Source organism: Bos mutus, chromosome 6, assembly GCF_027580195.1.
Source record: "Bos mutus isolate GX-2022 chromosome 6, NWIPB_WYAK_1.1, whole genome shotgun sequence".
Classification (NCBI taxonomy): Eukaryota; Metazoa; Chordata; class Mammalia; order Artiodactyla; family Bovidae; genus Bos; species Bos mutus.
In genome coordinates, this window is record NC_091622.1 from 84,308,842 (window position 1) to 84,332,386 (window position 23,545).

The 23,545-nt window shown below is 36.5% G+C and overlaps 1 pseudogene; it reads right to left on the bottom strand.

The window, feature by feature from the left end:
* Positions 1–1,751: 1,751 nt before the first annotated feature.
* On the bottom strand, positions 1,752–22,630 carry LOC102284319 (UDP-glucuronosyltransferase 2B31-like; annotated as a pseudogene).
* Positions 22,631–23,545: the final 915 nt, after the last annotated feature.

Consider the following 23,545-nt stretch of genomic DNA (forward strand, 5'->3'; position numbering starts at 1 on the left):
TTGTTATATGTTGTGGATGGTGGCCCCTTGACCAATAAGATGAGATTCATTCCCTCACCTGGACATTTTGATTATAAACTGCTTTTCTGATGTACAGTTTTCATCAGTACCTTCAGATTGTTTTCATTTGATTCACCAATATTTTCACAAAATTTATGTGATGTTTGTATTGTGCTCATTGTTTCTGATTATTTCAGTCATAGTGGACCTAGGTTTAAAGAAAATAACGTCTATAATATTTTCTGTCATGATAAGGGATTGAACGTTTACATGTAAGCGTTATGGGAGGGACGACACAATAGCTTCCTGAGGAAAGAGACAAAAGAATGATAAATGCTGATCTAAAGTGTGGTTATGATATAATATAATATGAAAGTGAAAGTTGCTCAGTCATATCCAGCTCTTTGGGACCCCATGGACTGTAGCTTACCTGGCTCCTCTGCCCATGGAATTCTCTAGGCCAGAGTACTGGAGTGGGTAGCTATTCCCTTCTCCAGGGGATCTTCCCAACCTGGTATCAAACCCAGGTCTCCCACTTTGCAGGCAGATTCTTTACCTTCTGAGCCACCAGGGAAGCCCAAGAATACTGGAGTGGGTAGCCTATCCCTTCTCCAGGGGCATCTTCCCAACCCAGGAATCGAACTGGGGTCTCCTGCATTGCAGGCAGTTTCTTTACCAGCTGAGCTATCAGGGAAGCCCATATTATAATATAATAGTAAATAATTCAGTCTGTGTTCAACAAACCCATTGAATTTTTCATCATATCTGCAAGTAGCTAAGTGGTGCTGTGTCCTGAATTGTAAAAATATACATAGATTTAGATATATATGTAAATATAGATAAGATCATAGATATATTCAGGTAGCTTTGGCAAGAAAGAAAATTCAAAAGTCTCTTTTGAATTTAGAGTTCAACCTGAATATAGAGTTCAGGTTATAATTTTCTTAACATACAGTTGAGAACTTATATCCATTAGCAAAGGCTGATTATGGGAGTGAAAATAATAGGTGAATAAAAGGTGGATGACAAAAAGAGAATTAGGTCATGAAATTAAAGGTTTTTGCAAATATCTCAATTTTATAAAAGGAAGCATGTAGCAGTTGCTATACTTCTAATTCCACAAACACTCCAAAGGCAAATGAGATTAACTGGACGAAGGCTAGTGTCTTGCCATGGCTTTAGGTAAGAAGTGATGTTGAGGCTGGATGCACAGTAAAAATGAAGAACTATTAGTGGTCTCACAAATAAAATTAAAGGGTGAATTTTTCAAAAGAATTCCAATTATTGAACAATTTGTATAGCAAGGAAAAGCTATAAAATTCTATACAAAAATCAAGGTAAAATTCTGAATATCTACAAAATAATATGGATACTATGAATAGACTTTTATTGTTCTTGTTTCTACACCCAATATGTGAAAACCAGTTAAATTCAATCATATCTTTTTAGTATACTTTTGCATTAAAACAATAAATTTCAATACATACCCACATAGTTTTATGGAGAGTTCTATGAGGAGTTCTATGAGGCAGAACTGCTAGAGCAGCAGTACCCAACCTTTTAGGCCCCAGGAACCAGTTTCATGGAAGACAATTTTTCCATGGACTGGGGTAGGAAGCAATGGGTTTGGGACGATTCAAGCACATCACATTTATTGCTCACTTTGTTTCTATTATTGCATCAGCTCCACCTCAGATCATCAGCCATTAGATCTCAGGGGTTGGGGACCCCTGCGCTGAGGTCTGATACAGCTAGTCTCTTTTCTCCTTCTTTCCTAATTTAGCAAACTTCAAGCAACAAAATAGACAACATTTTGTGATGACAAATATGGCAGTTGCCACACAGGCCAGTAGGAACCCAATGACATCCAGAGAGTGGTACTGGAACCAGGTGAGGTCATGGATAGCTGGCCGCAAGTGCTTGGCTCCTTTGTGGCGCATGACAAACTCGATCCAGAAGACTGCTCTGTCCAAGGGCTTCATAGGCTGATCATGTTGAATGGCTGATAATCTCATCACATTCTCTTTGTAGCTGAAGGAAAATCAAACAGTTATCATTTATGGAATGAGCTATAATAAATAAATATGTGAAATTTTCTTGCAGATGGTAACAGAGTGCAACACAGAGTGGAAGAAAAACATAATTTTCTCTGAGGTGATTATTGAGGTATTAGCTTATGGGCTAGGATTTCTTAAATGCATAATGTTTCAAGCTGCAAAAAAAAGAAAGAAAATGGGGGAGAACAAGATTGTGTATTCTAAAGAATGGGATGAGCTGTCCCAAAGGGAAAGAAAAGAAAAGAAATTCATAATATGTTTGTCCAAAGTTTGAATTATCTCATAAAGAATTGTTAATGGACCTGATAGATGTATTTCAAATGTTATAATCTAGATATAGCAGGTAAATCAGTGATGAGGTTTGGAGACATGTCCAGACAACGCTGATGTTACATTAGTGAAGTGGTGGTTGAAAATGTGGAAGTAGATTGACTCAGTTTGATTCCTGACTCTTACTTTGTTGGCTGCTTTTTTATTTTTCTGTTCTTCTTTTTTTTTTAAAAAATTAATTTTATTAACATTTTAAAACTTTTTTATTTTTAAACTTTTAATTTTACTTTGGAGGGCTCAATCATGATAGAATCTGTTTCTCAGTTTTTCATTGTACTATAAAATGGCTAGGAATAGTACCTTATCTAATTATTTTGATAATATTGTATTGATTCTTAGAGGCATTCCTGGCATGCAGTAGACACTCAGTAAATGTTTACTAGTTTTGTTGTTCTGGTTCTTGTTCTAAAATTCTGGAGAAGGCTCAGCATTTCACTCTCAGGCATTGCAGACACACTTGTTTCTACTGCTGAAATGATGGCAGACTAACAGACAAGAAAGAAGGATAAAGAGATATAGCACATGAAGTTTAAATCACAAAGTGCTATAACATGGCAATGTAGTAATAACAATGGAAGTAACTTTTCTCCCTTTACTGTCAAAAACACAGGAGGAGCACTGGGTTTTTGCAAAGACTGCAGTAATCCTGGAAATATATTTTTAATACAATAGGAATAGACTACAATAAAGAAGTTACTTAATATGTGTAAAGTAACACTGTTTTACTAAATACAACATGTAGCATATCATGAACAGTCAGTATATCTTCATTTTTGACCCCAACATTACATTATTAAAAATTAAAAAGACATATAAATATACTAGAGATATGTACATTTATTTAAAAACAGCAAATGAAAGATTTGTTTCTTTAAAAAAAAGAAAAATAGTGCTTTTTATGCTGCTCACTTAGGACAATAGCTGTGCTAAAATTAAATTTAAATAACACTGCTTATAAAACACAAAATGGTTTTTGCTGCTATTACTGACACATTCTCAAAATGTTTTCTTTACAAAGTCATTATGATGAAAAAAGGGGGAATATATACATCATATTTGTGATATTAATATAATTGTGTCATTGGAATTCATGTATATCCTGAAGTGATTTAGAAATAAAGTATTTCCGTTTTCAGAAAATGTGGCTTTTAAATAGGAATATCCCAACATAACTATCTATTCCAAATAAGACAAAAACAAGCACAAATAAAAGAACTCTGAAGATACTTACATTTATAAGCTGTATATACATAGTTGTAATTGAGTAAATTAGAAAATTCTAGTTGTTTACCATTTATCAATGATGGGATCAAAATATTATTACAGACTAGCAGATACAGAAAACAATCTATTGGTTACCAGATTTGGGGTAGTAGAAACACACAGGTGGGGAGTAGGAGGCAAAATTACTGGGAATAATATAAGCTCAAGGAGGTGTTGTACAACACTGGAAATTTAGCCACTCTTTGGTAATTACTTTAAATGGAAAATAACCTTTAAAAATTGTGTAACATTTAAAAAAAAAGGAATATCCCAACATATGGGATTCCCCGGTGGCTCAGATGTAAAGAATCTGCCTGCAATGCAGAGACCTGGTTTGATCCCTGGATCAGCAAGATCCTCTGGAGAAGAGAATGGCTACCTATTCCCATGTTCTTGCCTGGAAAATTCCATGGACTGAGGAGTGGTGGGATACAGTCTATGGGGTCCCAAAGAGTCAAACACAACTGAGAAACCAACACTTTCACTTTTTCATATCAACATACTCCTCCCGAGTCCATTATGTTTAGATTTATAATTCTTCCAAAGAAGACAAAATGACCACAGTAAAAAAAAAAAAAAAACAACCCTAGAATACACCCACATTTATAAATAGTATATACATAGTTGAAACTGGGTAATTAGAAAGTTATAGCTGTTTATCATTTATCAGAGATGGAGTCAAAATATTAGCATAGAAAAGTTGGAAAATATAAATGTAATTAAAATTTGAAATGGATGATGTCATGATGGTTTAGTGAAAATAAACCATCTTTTAAGAGTTTAAAACATTTGAGAAGTTCACATGCTGAAAGAAAGTGGGCAGATGAGTATCCATCGCATTCATGGTTCCCTACAATAACTTTGTTCTCAATGCTTCTTAATCCTTCTATTACCATTTCAGTGGTTCTTCTCATTCTAATGATTAAGTTTTCAACATTTCTCCACTATCTTTAAAACACTGACAAACTTTTTCCATAAAACCATGAAAAAATCTTAATGTGACATTCACAACCTGTTATTTTTGTCTGTTTTCAAAACATTGAGCAAATCTTACACCTTCTTGTGCTTATGTGAAGACTCATCACTGCCTCCCTGGCCTTCAGATGAGAACTTCTCTAGAAGGATTAGCTAGTAAAGAAAAAAAAAAAAAGAAAAAAATATATATATATATACTCACGAAGGATTATTAATGACTTCCTTCAATGCGTTGAGCAAATCTCTTGTTGACATTGTTTCCAAGTCCAACCTGACAGCTGTTCCCTTGGATTTCATTCGAGCAATGTTATCAGCTTGATCAGCAAACAAAGGAGTGCCCACCATAGGGATCCCGTGATAGATGGCCTCATAAACACCATTGCTTCCACCGTGAGTTATAAAGGCTTTGGTTTTTGGATGGCCTAGGATTGAGTGAATTTCAGTAAGGTTATTAATTATAACTCAGAATAAAATGAGAAACTGGCATTATAAGGCACTGGATTGAGGAGTATCTTTTAGATAACAGATTATTACGCATATGAAAGTGCTTTTGTTTGCTTTCAGAATTCAGAGAAGAAACGACTATGTCTGCTGAAGGAGTAAATGAAGACTTTGTGAAAGAAGTGCTGAGTCACTTGAACATCACAAATGAATCCAGGATCAGCAGGGGAACAACTTGAAAGAGCATTCTGGGTAAAAGAAACCACATGTGCAAAAAAAGAAGAGGACATGCCGGAATTTATTCACCTAAAGATACAGTGAAGCCATTTAGCTTGATAGGAATGGTGTCAGGGGAAAAGAAGGATAATCGTAGTGGCACTGGAACCACAGGAAGGAAAAGCTAAATTTTACCATGAAGTGTGTTATTGTTTCACAAAAATGATTGTGCTTTTTTTTTTTTTTTTTACAGAAAATTGAGAGTCATTGGTAATGGCACAAGAGTTCTTTTCATGCTGTAAAGAGCAATATTGCATAGGAACCTGGAATGTCAGGTCCATGAATCAAGGCAAATTGGAAATGGTCAAACAAGAGATGGCAAGAGTGAATGTCGACATTCTAGGAATCAGCAAACTGAAATGGACTGGAATGGGTGAATTTAACTCAGATGACCATTATATCTACTACTGTGGGCAGGAATCCCTCAGAAGAAATGGAGTAGCCATCATGGTCAACAGAACAGTCCGAAATGCAGTACTTGGATGCAATCTCGAAAATGACACAATGATCTCTGTTCGTTTCCAAGGCAAATCATTCAATATCACAGTAATCCAAGTCTATGCCCCAAACAGTAATGCTGAATAAGCTGACGTTGAACGGTTCTATGAAGACCTACAAGACCTTTTAGAACTAATACCAAAGAAAGATGTCCTTTTCATTATAGGGGACTGGAATACAAAAGTAGGAAATCAAGAAACATCTGGAGTAACAGGGAAATTTGGCCGTGGAATACGGAATGAAGCAGGGCAAAGACTAATAGAGTTTTGCCAAGAAAATGCACTGGTCATAACAAGCACCCTCTTCCAACAATACAAGAGAAGACTCTATACATGGACATCACCAGATGGTCAACACCGAAATCAGACTGATTATATTCTTTGCAGCCAAAGATGGAAAAGCTCTATACAGTCAGCAAAAACAAGACCAGGAGCTGACTGTGGCTCAGACCATGAACTCCATATTGCCAAATTCAGACTTAAATTGAAGAAAGTAGGGAAAACCACTAGACCATTCAGGTATGACCTAAATCAAATCCCTTATGATTATACAGTGGAAGTGAGAAATAGATTTAAGGGCCTAGATCTGATAGATAGAGTGCTTGATGAACTATGGGATGAAGTTCATGACATTGTACAGGAGACAGGGATCAAGACCATCCCTGTGGAAAAGAGATGCAAAAAAGCAAAATGGCTGTCTGGGGAGGCCTTACAAATAGCTGTGAAAAGAAAAGAAGTGAAAAGCAAAGGAGAAAAGAAAGATACAAATATCTGAATGCAGAGTTACAAAGAATAGCAAGAAGAGATAAGAAAGCCTTCCTCAGCGATCAGTGCAAAGAAATAGAGGAAAACAAGAGAATGGGAAAGACTAGGGATCTCTTCAAGAAAATCAGAGATATCAAAGGAACATTTCATGCAAAGATGGGCTTGATAAAGGACTTTTGGTATAAAACCTAATAGAAGCAAAGATATTAAGAAGAGATGGCAGAATACACAGAAGAACTGCAAAAAAAAAGATCTTCTGTTTTCAAATAATGATGATGGTGTGATCACTAACCTAGAGCCAGACATCCTGTAATGTGAAGTCAAGTGGGCCTTATAAAGCATCACTATGAACAAAGCTAGTGAAGGTGACGGAACTCCAGTTGAGCTATTTCAAATCCTGACAGATGATGCTGTGAAAGTGCTGCATTCAATATGCCAGCAAATTTGGAAAACTCAGCTGTGGCCACAGCACTGGAAAAGGTCAGTTTTCATTCCAATCCCAAAGAAAGGCAATGCCAAAGAATACTCAAACTACGGCACAATTGCACTCCTCTTACGTGCTAGTAAAGTAATGCTCAAAATTCTCGAAGCCAGGCTTCAGCAATATGTGAACCGTGAATTTCCTGATGTTCAAGCTGGTTTTAGAAAAGACAGAGGAACCAGAGATCAAATTGCCAACATCCGCTGGATCATAGAAAAATCAAGAGAGTTCCAGAAAAGCATCTATTTCTGCTTTATTGACTATGCCAAAGCCTTTTGGTGTTTGGGTCATAATAAACTGTGGAAAATTCTGAAAGAGATGGGAATACCAGACCACCTGACCTGTCTCTTGAGAAATAAAATGCAGGTCAGGAAGCAACAGTTAGAACTGGACATGGAACAACAGACTGATTCCAAATAGGAAAAGGAGTTCGTCAAGGCTGTATATTGTCACCCTGTTTATTTAACTTATATGTAGAGTACATCATGAGAAACGCTGGACTGGAAGAAGCACAAGCTGGAATCAAGATTTCCAGGAGAAATATCAATAAGCTCAGATATGCAGATGACACCACCCTTATGGCAGAAAGTGAAGAGGAACTAAAAAGCCTCTTGATGAAAATGAAAGAGGAGAGTGAAAAAGTTGGCTTAAAGCTCAACATTCAGTAAATGAAGATCATGGCATCTGGTCCAACCACTTCATGGGAAATAGATGGGGAAACAGTGGAAACAGTGTCAGACTTTATTTTTCTGGGTTCCAAAATCACTACAGATGGTGACTGCAGCCATGAAATTAAAAGAAGATACTCCTTGGAAGGAAACTGACCAACCTAGATAGCATATTCAAAAGCAGAGACATTACTTTGCCACCAAATGTTCGTCTAGTCAAAAATGATTTTTCCTTTTTCATGTATGGATGTGAGATTTGGACTGTGAAGAAGGCTGAGGCCAAGAATTGATGCTTTTGAACTGAGGTGTTGGAGAAGACTCTTGAGAGTCCCTTGGACTGCAAGGAGATCCAACCAGTCCATTCTGAAGGAGATCAGCCCTGGGATTTTTTTGGAAGGAATGATGCTAAAGCTGAAACTCCAGTACTTTGGCCACCTCATGTGAAGAGTTGACTCATTGGAAAAGCCTCTGATGCTGGGAGGATTTGCCAGGAGAGAAGGGGCTGACAGAGAGAGATGGTTGGATGGCATCGCCGACTCGATGGACGTGAGTCTGAGTGAACTCCGGGAGTTGGTGATAGACAGGGAGGCCTGGCGTGCTGCGATTCATGGGGTCGCAAAGAGTCAGACACGACTGAGCCACTGATCTGATCTGAACATACCTCTACAGAATGGAAATGATGAGTATAATGAAAGAATTCAGAGACAGAACAACAATCCAGGAAGTTATTGAAAAGTTCACTGTGAGAAGTAATTACAGCTAAAGTAAAGATTCTGGCTGTAAGGGATGTGACTACATAGAATAAACTGACAACTTTTATATGTTCTCCTTTTTTTCTCATAGCAAAGACAATTATAATAGACTAGTAAAGTTTTCTTTTTCAGTGTTTCAATAATTAATTGCTTTCTAAGTGTGTTTCCTGTTGAAGCACTCTCACTCTGCTTGGCTGTTACTCATATTTTCATTATTTGTTCTGACAAGTCTCACCAAGAAGGTCATTCTGGGGAAGCCATTTATACAACCGGGTGTTGGGTCCTAAGGTATCTGGTTTTTTGCCATCATATCTCCATAGCACCTGTTAAAAGTAAAGGAAATACCTTATTCTATGAGTTGAACTCCAAGTTATAATAATAATTTCTAAATTGACTAAGATACATATAATTACATATCTTCCATATGACATGTAAGGAAATGAAGACATATTAAGTAATGGTAACTAGTAATAGAAGGACATACATAGGAATACCTACATTTGATGTATTAATTATGTACACATGATGGCAGAGACAAATGAGATTTTCAATGACCAATTCAAATATTAAAAAAAAAAAAAACTGTTTTATTGTTGCTTTTCAGTCACTAAGTTGTGTCCAACTATTTGCATCCCATGGACTGCAGCATGCTAGGCTTCCCTGTCCTTCACTATCTCTCAGAAGTTGCTCATATTCATATCCATTGATTCTGTGTTGCTATCCAACCAACTCATCCTCTGTCACTCCCTTTTCCTCCTGCCCTTAATCTTTCTCAGCATCAAGGTCTTCTTCAATGAGTCATCTCTTTGCATCAGATGGCCAAGGTATTGGAGCTTCAGCTTCAGCATCAGTCCTTCCAATGAATATTCAAGGTTGATTAACTTAGGATTGACTGGTTTGATCCTGCAGTCAGGGGACTCTCAAGAGTCTTCTCCAGCACCACAATTCAAAAGCAACAATTCTTTGGCAATCAGCCTTCTTTATGGTCCAACTCTCACATCCATACACATGACTACTGAAAAACCATAGATTTGACTATATGGACTTTTCGGGCAAGTGCTGCTTTGCTTTTTAAAACACTGTCTGTGTTTGTCATAGCTTTTCTTCCATGGATAGGTGGTTTTGTTTCCAATACAACAAGCCAGTGGCAGATTACACATAACCTACACATTCATTTGCTTTCTTTATATGCTAGTGCTCATTTTCAAATTTGATATTCAGTGATTTATTTATTTTTGACTGTTGTAAAAGAGTTTACATATATCAAGTAGTTAAAAGGAAAAGTTATTTATTAAATTTTATACATTTTGATTATAGAGAGGAAAAAGTATGCAGTCAATCACCTAAGATAAATATTTTGGCTTATTTATAATTTATTAATCCCCTTCATAGATCACAGCCTTGTCACGGTAAAGGGGCTTGTGTAACTCAATGAAGCTATGAGCCATGCTCTGCAGGGCTACCCAAGGGCAGATGGGTCATAGTGGAGTGTTCTGACAAGCTGTGGTCCACTGGAGGAGGGAATGGACAACCACTCCACTATCTTTGCCGTGAGAACCACATGAACAGTATGAAAAGGCAAAGATATATGACACTGGAAGATGAGTTTTCCAGGTCAGAATGTGTCCAATATCCTGCTGAGGAAGAGTGGAGGGCAATTACTAATAGTTCCAGAAAGAATGAAGTGACTGGGCCAATGAAGAAATGATGCTCAGCTGTGGATGTGTCTGGTGGTGAAAGTATGATGCTGTAAAGAACATAAGATCCTGGAATGTTAGGCCAATGAAATCGAGGTAATGGACATGGTCAAGCAGGAGATGGCAAGAGTGAATATCAACATCTTAGGAATCCATGAACTAAAATGAACAAGTTCGATGAATTTAATTCAGATGACCATTATATCTACTACTGTGGTTAAGAATTTCTTAGAAGAAATGGAGTAGCTCTCACAGTCAACAAAAAGTTCTGAAATGGAGTGCTTGGGTGCAATCTCAAAAACAACAGAATGATCTTGGTTCATTTCCAAGGCAAACCATTCAACATCACAGCAATCCAGGTCTATGCCCCAGGCACTAATGCTGAAGAAGCTAAAGATTGATTCAGCAAGACCCACAAGACCTTCTAGAATTAACACTAAAAAAAAAAAAAAAAATAAAGAAGAAGAAGTCTTTTCATCATAGGCATTGGAATGTAAAAGTAAGAAGTCAAGAGATATCTCGGGTAACAGGCAAGTTTGGCTTTGTAGTACTAAAAGAAGCAGGCAAAGGCTAACAGACTTTAGTCAAGAGAACACACTGGTCATAGTAAACATCCTTTTCCAACAACTGATGACTCTATACATGGACATCACCAGATGGTCAATACCAAAATCAGATTGATTATGTTCTTTACAGCTGAGGATGGAGATGCTCTATACAGTCAGCAAAACAAGACCTGGAGTTGACTGTGGTTCAGATCATGAGCACCTGAGTGCAAAATTCAGATTTGAATTGAAGAGAGACTTAAATTGAAAGTGGGGAAAACTGCTAGGCCATTCAGGTATGACAGAAATCAAATCCCATATAATCACACAGTGGAGGTGATGAATAGATTCAAGGGTTATATCTGATATACAGAGTGCCTGAAGAACTGTGGATAGAGGTGTGTAACACTGTACAGGAGGCAGTGATCAAAACAACCCCAAAGAAAATGAAATGCCAGAAGGCAAAGTGGTTATCTGAGGAGGCTTTATAAATAATGCAGAAAAGAAGGGGAGTGAAGGCCAAGGGAGAAAGGGAAAGAAAAATATACTCAACTGAATGCAGAATTTCAGAGGATAGATAGGAGAGATAAGAATGCCTTCTTAAGTGAACAATGCAAAGAAATAGAGAAATCAATGGGATGTGAAAGACTAGAGATCTCTTCAAGTAAATTAGAGATCCCAAGGGATCATTTCATGCAAAGATGGGCACAATAAAGGACAGAAATGGTATGGACCCAACAGAAGCAGAAGATATTAAGAAGAGGTGGCAAGAATACACAGAAGAACTATACAAAAGAGATCTTAGTAACCTGGATAACTATGATGGTATGGTCACTCATAGATCCACACATCTTGGAGTGTGAAGAAAATGGGACCTTAGGAAGTATTACTATGAAGAAAGCTAGTGGAATTTTAGCTAAGGTATTTCAAATCCTAAAAGATGATACTGTTAAAGTGCTGCACTCAGTATGCCGGCAAATTTAGAAGACACAGCAGTGGCCACAGGACTGGAAAAGGTCAGTTTTCATTCCAAACCCAAAGATGGATAATGCCAAAGAATGATCAAACTACTGTAAAATTATGTTCCTTTCACATGCTAGCAAGGTAATACTCAAAAATCATTTAGCTCAGCCTGAGCAGTACATGAACCAAGATTTTCCAGATGTGCTATCTGGGTTTAGAAAAGGCAGAAGAACCAGAGATCAAATTGCCATCATTCATTTGATCATAGAAAAAGCAAAAGAATTCCAGAAAAACATCTATTTCTGCTTCATTGACTATGCTAACCTATATGCAGGTTGGGAATCAACAGTTAGAACTGGACATGGAACAACAGACTGGTTCCAAATAGAAAAAGGAGTACATCAAGGCTATTTATATTGTCATGTTATGCTTATTTAACTTATATGCAGAGTACATCAGGAGAAACGCTGAGCTGGAAGAAACACAAGCTGGAATCAAGATTGCCAGGAGAAATATCAATAACCTCAGATATGCAGATGACACCACTCTTGTGGGAGAAAGTAAAAGAAAACTAAAAAGCCTCTTGATGAAAGTGAAAGAGGAGAGTGAAAAAGTTGTCTTAAAGCTCAACATTCAGAAAACGAAGATCATGGCATCTGGTCCCATCACTTCATGGCAAATAGATGGGGAAACAGTGGAAACAGTGCCAGACTTTATTTTCTGGGGCTCCAAAATCACTGCAGATGGTGACTGTAGCCATGAGTTTAAAAGACGCTTACTCCTTGGAAGGAAAGTTGTAACCAACCTAGATAGCAATATTGAAAAGCAGAGACATTACTTTGCCAACAAATGTCCGTGTAGTCAAGGCTATGATTTTTCCATTAGTCATGTATGGATGTGAGAGTTGGACTGTGAAGAAAGCTGAGTGCAAAAGAATTAATGCTTTTGAACTGTGGTGTTGAGAAGACTGTGAGTGTTGGAAAAGACAGTCCATTCTTTTTTTTTTTTTTTTAGGAATGAGTATTGCTGAAACTCCAGTGGTTTTGCCATGAAGACTTGACTCATGAAAAGACTCTGATGGGGACAACAGAGGATGAGGGGATGGCTGGATGAGCAACATGGCATCACAAATTGACATGAGTCTGAGTGAACTCCGGGAGTTGGTGATGGACAGGGAGGCCTGGAGTGCTGCAATTTATGGAGTCTCAAATGGTCGGACATGACTGAGTGACTGAACTGAACTGAAAGAGACTCTTGATGAGGGTGAAAAATGAAAGTGAAAAAGTTGTCTTAAAACTCAGCATTCAAAACAATAATTTCATGGCATCTGGTCCCATCATTTCATGGCAAATATGTGGGGAAAATGTGGAAGCTGTGACATATTTTATCTTCTTGGGCTCCAAAATCATTGTGGATGGTGACTTCAGCAATGAAATGAAAAGACACTTGCTTCTTGGAAGAAAATCTATGACAAATCTAGATAAAGTATTAAAAGCAGAGACATCACTCTGCCAAAAGAGGTCCATATAATCAAAGCTATATTTTTTTCTAGTAATCATGTATGAATATGAGAGATGGACAGTAAAGAATATTAGGTAAGATAAGATAAGGTGAAGTCACTCAGTCATGTCCGACTCTTGGCAGCCCCATGGACTGGGGCTTACCAGGCTTCTGTATCCATGGGATTTTCCAGGCAAGAGTACTGGAGTGGGTTGCCATTTCCTTCTTCAGAGGATCCTCCTGACCCAGGGATCGAACCCAGGTCTCTTGCATTATAGGCATACGCTTTACCATCTGAGCCACTGGGGAAGTCCTTAAAGAAGGTTAAGCACTGAAGAGTTGATACTTTTGAATTGTGGTGCTGGAGAAGATTCTTGAGAATCACTTGAATGGCAAGGACATCAAACCAGTCAATCCTAAATGAAACCAATCTTGAATATTCATTGGAAGTACTGATGCTGAAGTTCCAATACTCTGGCCACCTGATAACTCATTGGAAAGACCCTGATCTGGGAAAGGTTGAAGGCAAAAGGAGAAGGGCTGGCAGAGGATGACATGGTTAGATAGCATCACTAAATCGATGGACATGAATCTGGGCAAACCCTGGGTAATAGTGAAGGACAGGGGAGCCTAGCATGCTGTAGTCCATGGGATTGCAATGATTCAGATGACTTAATGACTAAAAACAACAGCATAATTTTTTAAAAATAAGTTAATCAGTGCTGCTGAAGAAGTATGTTCTCTTAAATTACAAATTATTAAGCCCTAGTTCCAAAAACAATGAAAAGTGAAATTGTTTGACTTGAATCAATGTTGCATGACTACATTTATTGTTAAAATTTAACTCCTGAGAGCATCTGTATGTGTGTTGTGTCCTCAGAATCCTTCAAAGAAAAGGAACAAGTGACAAAGCAGAATTTACTGGTTAATCTTCTGCTCATGCTACCATTGTATTAATAATACCAAAATTCACACTGTGTCTCTTAAATATCATTCTTTTTATTACTATGTTGAGTAATTAAAATTATTATGGATCAAAGGCACTCCCTGTACTGCCGTAGCACTTGCAGTGTATATTTTGGTTTATATATACACATATATATGTATATATATGCGATAAATTGCTGCTATCATATTATTTACCTTTCTGATAGAAAATGTCTAAGATCAGATCTTTACAGAGTTTAACAGACTTATTAAAGAGTTGTCCATGATTAAGTTATTGTATCTACCTTTTGTGGAATTTGAGCGAAGGCTGATGCAATCACCTTGGCTCTGTCTTCTGACATGTTACTGACCATTGACCCCAAAGAAAACACCACAATACCATTTTCTCCAGAGCTCTGCACAAACTCTTCCATTTCCTGTGAAAAAAGAATATGCCCATCACAAAAGAGCAGTAGCATAACAGACATTATTGAAGGGATTGCTACAAGCAACTAAAGAGAGAAAATCAGAAATTGTCTTGAGATATCAGAGTAGTGATTTCTTACAAAAATATTGTGGTAAGATACACATGGCATAAAATTTACTTCTTAATTGTTCCTAAGTGTGTAGTATAGTAGTATTAAGTATACTCACATTGTGCAACCAATCTCCAGAACTTTTTCATCTGACAAAACTGGAAGTCTATGATCGTTAAGAAACTCTACTCTTCTCTTTCTCTAGCCTTTGGCAAGTTTCATTCTACTCTGTTTCTACAAATGAGATTAGTCTGGATACTTCTTATAAGTTGAATTGCACAGTATTTTTTTTTTTCTGACTAGTTATTTTCACTTAATGTAAGGTTCATTCATGCTGTGACATGTGTCAGAATTTCCTTTTAACGGTGAGTAATATTCCATTGTTTGTATACATGACATTTTGTTTATTGCTTCCTCTGTTGATGGACATTTGGGTTGCTTCAACCTCTTGGCTCCTGTGAATAGAGCTTTCATGCATATGTTGTACAGGTATCTCATTGGGAACCTAATTTCAATTATTTTGGAAACAAACCCAGAAAAGGAATTGCTGAGCTATATGTGTAGACAGGTTTTATATTAGAAAGTTCACATTATTCTTTTCACATACTATACAGTTAGCTAATAGAGTGATTTCCATCCCTCACCCACCCCACTCCCCCAATTTTCTTGAACATATTAACTTCATATCTTGGACTTTGGTCAGTTGTACCTATAAATATTCAACACTAAAAATCATTAAAATTTTTTTTGAGGGACTTTATATTGTTTTTTATAATGATGCTTTTTTTTTTTTTTTTTTAAAAAAGCATTTTCATCCTTGAGATCCTGGGAAAAGAATGGGTGATATGAGGTCAATTTCTTCCATTATATATATTTGTGCAATGTGTTTCTGTATAAGCAGGAAATAAGATAGAGCCAGTACTCAGTACAAGGAGATATTATTAAACTATATTATCCTCAGACTCTTCATTAATCTTGATGTTAATTACTAACATAGATTCTTGGAAAGAAGTTACTTGCCTGATTCAACCCCCTTTGGTTCTTTGTTATTATAATTCTGCTAAATCATTTATTTATTCCAGACAGACTTTTTGAGAATTATTTAGATTATTCATTAATATTTCATTTCCTGACTATGAGCACTATGAAAAAAAATATGATCTGAATCACTTTATGTCATTCATTCAGCTCTGTAATCCTATTCTTCACCTTAAACTTTGTCATAATGACTTGAGGAGTCAAGTATTATAGTTTGGAAGTTGTATGAAATAGTTCTGTGAGTTCTATTTATAATCCAAAGTTACACTTGTATAGTTACTTATTTGAGCAACCATATTGCTGTGTTTTTTTTTACATGATGCCTTTGTCCTGAACTTGCATAATTAATGTCACAGATGGATGTGCTATGTCTAACTGTGGTGAAGAACCTTCAATATGACTTCAGTGAGTCCCCCTGGGAGCACCTGCTCCACAGAGGAAAAAGAGCTTTCTGCAAAACAGGTCTGGTCAGCTTTTGAGTAATTCACTTCTAACTAAATAAAGCTCCTGGTGAATCTGTATTTGCCTGGAATTGTTTCTGAATTATTTTGCTTTGTGGTCCTTGATCCTTTCTGATTAAAAAAAAAAGTTACTTTCTATACCAGAATAATTCCAAATTTTAAATGGCAACCCACCCCAATATTCCTGCCTGGGAAATCTGATTGACAGAGGAGACTGGCTGGTTATAGTTCACAGGGTCATGAAGAGTCAGACATGACTGAGCATGTATGCATATTCACTATTCTGTACCTGAGATCTCTAGTATTTATTTACTAAGAAATGCAAATTTGTATCCTTAAACAACATTTCTCCTGTTCTTCCACCTCTCAGTCCTGGCAACCACCATATTACTCTCTGTTATTACAAGTTTGGCATTTTTAGATTTCATATACAAGTGATATCTTACAGTATTTGTCCTTCTCTGTCTTTTCCAAAAGATAAACAAAATTGAAAACCTTTAGTTAGACTAATCAGAAAAAAGTCCTCAAATAAAGTGATTAGAAATCCAGCCATCTCATCCTCTGGAAAAATTAGATAGGAAGATTTCCTCCCACCCCAATCCCTCCCAGTATCAGTCTTTTCCAATGAGTCAACTCTTCAGAGAAGAATGGGATGCCAAAGTACTGAAGTTTCACAAGACTGGATCATTCCCTCCAAAGAAATCCCAGAGCTGATCTCCTTCACTAATTGGAATTTGTATTAAAAAAAAAAAAAAAAATGAAATGGAGACAGTCCAACTGGACTAAAAAGAGTCTTCTCCAACATTACAGAATAATTAATGCCAGTTCTTCAAAAATCTTTAAAAAGAACAGTCCTTAAAAACAGAACATTTCCAAACTCATCCACAGGTCAACCACAGTCCTTGACTAGACAGACTTTGTCAAGGAGAAAAGGTAATGTCAATCTGCTATTGAATATTGATAGGTTAATTCTCAACAAGTTCTTCAAAAATCTTTAAAAATTAAAGAGTAAGCATCATTAAAACTCATTTCATGGCTGCAGTCACCATCTGCATTGATCCAAATAGATGCAGGAAAATAAGAGATAAAACTACTGTTTCCAGATTTATATTCATCAAAGATTTCCAAAATAAACATGGGACAAGATACCATGATCTTTGTTTACTAAGACCAATGATAAATCTTTGTGATACAAGGACAAATAGAATGAACTATAAAATAACTTGATTATCTCAACAGATGTCCAAAAAACATTTGACAAGATATGACATTCTTTTATGATAAAACCCTCAACATGTAGGGTGCTTTTTATTATCCTCCTAACTTTTTGAAGCGTGCTTTTTCTCTAATCAGAAACAAAATAAGGATGCCTAATCTCGCTATATAGAATTCAGTTTCATTACTGTGTACTAATAATGAAACATCTGAAAAAAAACTATCCCATTCACAACAGCATCAAAAGCAAGAAAATACCTAGAAATAAATTTAATCAGTGAAGTGAAAGATCTGTACAGTGATAACTATAAGAAATTGTAAGAAATGGAAGAAAACATAAAAAATGGAAAGGCATCATGTGACATGGACCAGAAGAATAATACTGTTAAAATGTTGACATTATCAAAACCCAAAAGAATCACACCTTGAAATTTCATATTTACCACAAAGTTTCAATATTTCAAATAATAGTGTACTGGCCCCCAAATAGACACATAGACCATGGAACAGCATACAGGGTTCAACTAATATTCAACAAGGGAGCAGGGAGACAAGAACACCAATTGTGGAAATATTAGTCACTTTCTTTTCTGAGAAAACTGGATAAACATATGAAAAAAACAAAAAAGCAAAAACAAGACCTCTATCTTATACCACTCACAAAAACAACTCAAAATGAATCAATGACTTAAACATAAGACCAGATACCATAACATCCCTAAAAGAAAATATAATGATAAAACTCCTTGACACTGGTCTTGAAAATGATGTTTTTTTAATGACATCAAGACCACAACAAAAGGAAAAAATCACAAGTGGGACTACAACAAGCTTAAAAGCTTCTGCACAGCAAAAGAAATAATCAACAAGATGAAAATGTGATCTACAGAATGGAAGAAAAGTTTTGTAACCACATATTGAATGAGGGGTTAAGATCCAGAATATATGCACAACTCATACAACAAAATTCAATTAAAGAATGGGCAGATGAACAAAATAGACACTTTACAAAGAAGATTTCCAAATGGTCACCAGGTATAGGAAAAGGTACTCAACATCAGTAATCATCAGGGAAATGTATTTCAAAATCACAATCAGATATTACCTCACCCTTATTAGAAAGTCTATAACCAAGAAGAGAAAAGTGTTGTGAGAATGTGGAGAAAAGTGAATGCTTGTACACTCTCAGTGGGAATGTAAATTGGTTTAGCCCTTATGGAACATAAATTGAAGGTTCCTAAAACAATTAAAGATAGATCTATTGTATGATCCAGCAATTCTACTTCTGGGTATACAGTCAAAGGAAATAAAAACAGGATATTGAAGAGGTATATGTGCTCCATGTTGACTGCAGCATTATTCACAATTAGCTAAGGGAAGAAACTTAAGTGCCCACCAATGGATGAATTACTTAAAGATGTTTCATAGATACAGAGACATGCACACACACACACACACACACACACACACACACACACACACGTGCTCAGAATGAAATGTCATTCACCCATGAGAAAGATGGAAATCCTGCCATTTTCGACAACATGGGTGGACCTTGAAGATGTTATGCTAAAATGTGTGCTGTCATTTTAATCCTTACTCTATCCTATAATCAAATAATACACTATGATATATATCCTGAAAATTGTAATTCTAGCTTATGCTTTTTTAATCTTCAAGAAAACTGTGATCTTATTATATTTGTTATTTTCTAAGTAAATATTTTTTTGTATCTGATTTAGTATAATTTAGCATTTCCTAGTGGCTCAGATGGTAAAGAATCTGCCTGGAGTGCAGGAAACCAGGATTTGATCCCTGGGTCGAGAAGATCCCCTGGAGAAGGGAATGGCTGCCTACTCCAGTATTTTTGCCTGGAGAATCCCATGGACAGAGGAGCCTGTTGGGCTACAGTCCATAGTGTCACAAAAAGTCAGACATGATTGAAGTGACTTAGCAGCAGCAGCATTTAATATAAACTTTTGTAATGTTAGGAATTTTTAAGGTTTTGATGATCAGATGAAGAAGATGAAATACTAAAGTATTTTTGTAAGTTTTAAGGCTTTTCACCACAGCACTAGCTAAAATAAATGCCTATTTCCAACAATATAAATGAATGTACATATAAATGTATGTTTTTATTCCCAACCCAGAGATTTATTTAAATTTATTTAAAGTAAATCGTCCTGATTCATGTCAATGTATGGCAAAACCCACCACAATAATGTAAAGTAATTATCCCCCAATTAAAATAAATTAATTAATTTAAAATAAAGGAAAAAATGTGTTAATGTGATATCTCTGTGAACACCATACTCTAGTTTCCACTCATTATTGTCTATATCTAGCAATAATCTGCTAAATGGTCTCTTCCTACACTTCACCATTTACAGTCCAACCCAGTGACTACATCTTGCTTTTAATTTTTAAATAATATATGACTATCTCTTTCTCAGGGCTTTCGTCATAGCTCAGTCGGTAAAGAGTCTGCCTGCAATGCAGGAGACCTGGGTTGATTCCTGGGTTGGGAAGATCCTCTGGAGAAGGAAATGGCAACCCGCTCCAGTATTCACACTGGAGAATCCCATGGACAGAGGAGCCTAGCAGTCTACAGTCCATGTGACTGCAAGAGTCGGATGCAACTTAGAGACTAAACCACCGCCGTCATCTCTTCCTTTCTTAATCCTTTCACTATTCTTCCCAATGCCCCTACTAGATGTTTCAAATGTTTATAATTATCTGTTTTCAACTTACCTCTACAGCATCATCTTCTTCTTTATTCAGCCTTTTTCTATCTAGACTAAACTTGGACTTTGGGCAACTGTCATCACTACTCCACCTACCTTTCTTTTATATCTTCTTCCAACTGAGCTAAGAGGGAAGCCCATATCTTCTTCCACCCCTGCCCTATTCCTCTGTTTATTCCTGAGCATCCTTCAGATCTCATAATTATCTATGGATCAGAGATACTTTATATGATTCATGCTGAATATTTCTTTAGCACTCTGGTCTTGCCATATTATAACATTTTTTACAACTTGATTGTGTTCTGCCATTCAGGTAGACTCAGATGAGAGAAACTGTGCCTACACCATTTGCCTATATTAGCACTCACTTCTGCAATATGCTATATACAAAATTATCCTCTAATAATGATAATACAATTATAATGTAACTTATTATAGTGAGATAAGATGATTGGGTGGCATCACCAGGTGATAATGTAACTATTATTATTCATATAAAATATATATTTTTATACAAAAATATGTGTTCTTTAATGAATGATGCTTCTCTATGTGTTGAATAATGAAATTGTAATTTAATTGATGTATTTTCAAAGTGTCCCATGTTCTCTAGTTTATTCTGTAATGATAATGAAATTCAGATAGTTGTGTTGATATAGAAATACATCACTTTCTAGGTGGAAGGTCACTTTATCCAGGTTCCCGTATCTGACTACCTGTAATCAAACGTTCTAAATAAACAATACAGAATGTTCCTATTGAAAACACAAAGTTCACAAAGAACAACAAGGAGGAGTAGGTGACCTTAGGCAGGGGCTTGGCAGGTTTGCAGTGGAGCCCTCCAACAAATTCAACATTTGGTAGTCGTGGACGAGGAAATGACAAATCCCAGTAGGTTCGAATGAGCCACATATCAGCTTTCCCCATTCATCTCTGATAAGGTAGTAGGTCTTCCTGAAAGTAAAAAGAAAAACAACAACAAATGTTTGATCAAATGAGACTATTGTCATGTGTGTATATAAGATAATTTTTGTAAAGGAGCTTGGGATGTTGTGGCCAAGATGTTTGAATGTGTCTGTTGCTTGATAAATATATACCGTAGCATAGTATAGGATAATAAAGTATATCTGGAATACATCTGTTTTACACAAGCAGAAACAATTTCTAAAAGCTAACTGGATACTTATACTACAAATATGTGTATAACTCTCCATGTACATGTCTTCATCTATCAAGACAGTTTATGAGATTCGTAATGACTTTAAGTTAAAAAAAGAAGTTTTGTAAGTTGGATAGTCACTTGCAGATGTCCTGGGTACTTCAGTCTGTGGTAAATGACTTCCTGGTATCTGATATGAGTAATGGGCTTTACCCTACCCTATAATTTAAGTGTTTGCATAATATTTGTTAGATTGAGGGTCATTTCATATTTTTATTTCACTGTTTCACTTATTTGAGATAAATTTTTGTGAATTTGTATTTAGACAAACTCAACTTCCAAGGCAATAGGAAAAATAGGACTTAATGCTACCAACTAAAAACATGACTTACCTAGTAGTTTGGTTGCTAAGTGGTAACTGACTCTTTCAACTCCGTGGACTATAGCTCAACAGGCTTCCCTGTCCATGGGATTTCACAGGCAAAAACACTGGAATGGAATGCCATTTCCTTTTCCAAGGGATCTTCCTGACCAAAGGATAAAACCTGTGTCTCCTGCATTGGCAGGTAGATTCTTTACCACACTGAGCCATCAGGAAGCCCAACTTACCTAGTACTTCACTGTAAAACTGATTCCACTTCTTCTCTTTGTATGTCATAAAGAAAAGGTCAAAATAAAGTGCATATAACATATTTTTGATCCTCTCCATGAATGTCATGTGATCACTTAATTCTGAAAACATAACAGGTACATAAGATGGTGGGAGTGGAAGTCTTCCGCTATTCTTCTCAATTATGTGGCCAGGTGAGCTGTAATGACTGTACACGAATGGTATTTTAAGTAATTCAGCCAGCAGTTCACCACAGGGTCCAACAGCATCTGCAATAAGGATATCAAACCTTGATTCCTGCAGTTTTGTCATTAATTTCTTGTTGGAAACAGCATCTTCACACATATACTTAAAGCAATATCAAAAAATTCCCAAAATAAATTTTTCACTGTTGAAAGATAGGACCAAAAGGAATCTTTTGCCACATACGTCAGTTCCTCAAGAAGACGTTCCATAAAATTCTCATAATCACTTTTTGTTAAAGATACAGGAAAAGTCTCAAATTCCATAGTAGATGGTTTGCTGGAATTAGGAATAGTGGAAGCTGAAGATATCAGAACAGTCACCTCATGACCCCTTGTGACAAGTTCCTCCAGAATTGTCTTTATATTCAGCCAGTGACTAAATTCCACTGGCCATACCAGCACCTTTCCACAACTCCCACCGCTAAAGTAGCAAGTCAGCTGTAGCAGCAGCAAAGCGAGAGCCTTTTCATAGACATCTTGCTCATATGCAGTCCTTTAAAATTAATTACTGTAAACTTTTGCTATTGCTCAGGCTTATATCCAGAAGTCATCAACCAGAAGTTAAAGTATAACTCCTATTCCTTAAAAAAATAGATTACATGAATAGTCAGCAGATGTGGAAATCAAGTGAAAAGGCAAAGTGCAGAACACTTTGAGATTATACAGTGTGTTTAGTATTCATTTGCCAGTGCTGTCACCCATCTTGTACACACACATCAATTATATTCTGTGAGAAAGAAGACTAACTAGTGTAAAACAATAGCAAGTGAGAGGCTCTTGAGTCTGCAGTGGCTTTGACACAGAATTAGAGATAAGGTGACATCAACAAGGTGGAGGGTTATGAGGTCACAACAATTGTGTCCCACACAGAAACAGCAAAAACAATAAATGACCAAGTGCAAACCCATGTAAAGTATTTTGGGAAAGTTCTGGACTAAAATGAAAAAGCAGCAGAAATCCTGCAGTTTGCAAAGACTGAAGATGTATGTTCTGATTTTTTTAGTGTAATGTATTAATACTAAAGATATCAATTAAGTTTGACTGGTCAATTGTATAATTTATGATCACTATTGCCATATTGATTTTTTTGTCTGAACGATCTGCCTACTGATGACAGTGGGGAGTTAAAGCAGAAGGAGACGACAGAGGATGAGATGGTTGGATAGCATCACTAACTCAATGGACATGAGTTTGAGCACACTCTGGGAGATGGTGAAGGACAGGGAAGCCTGGTGTGCCGTGGTCCATCAGGCAAAGTTATCAGGTTGATCAGCAAACATAGGAAAGCCCACCATAGGGATCTCATGGCAGATGGCCTCGTAAGTGCCGCTGGTTCCACCATCAGTTATAAAGCCTTTGGTTTTTGGATGACCTAGCGTTGAGTGACTTTCAGTAAAATT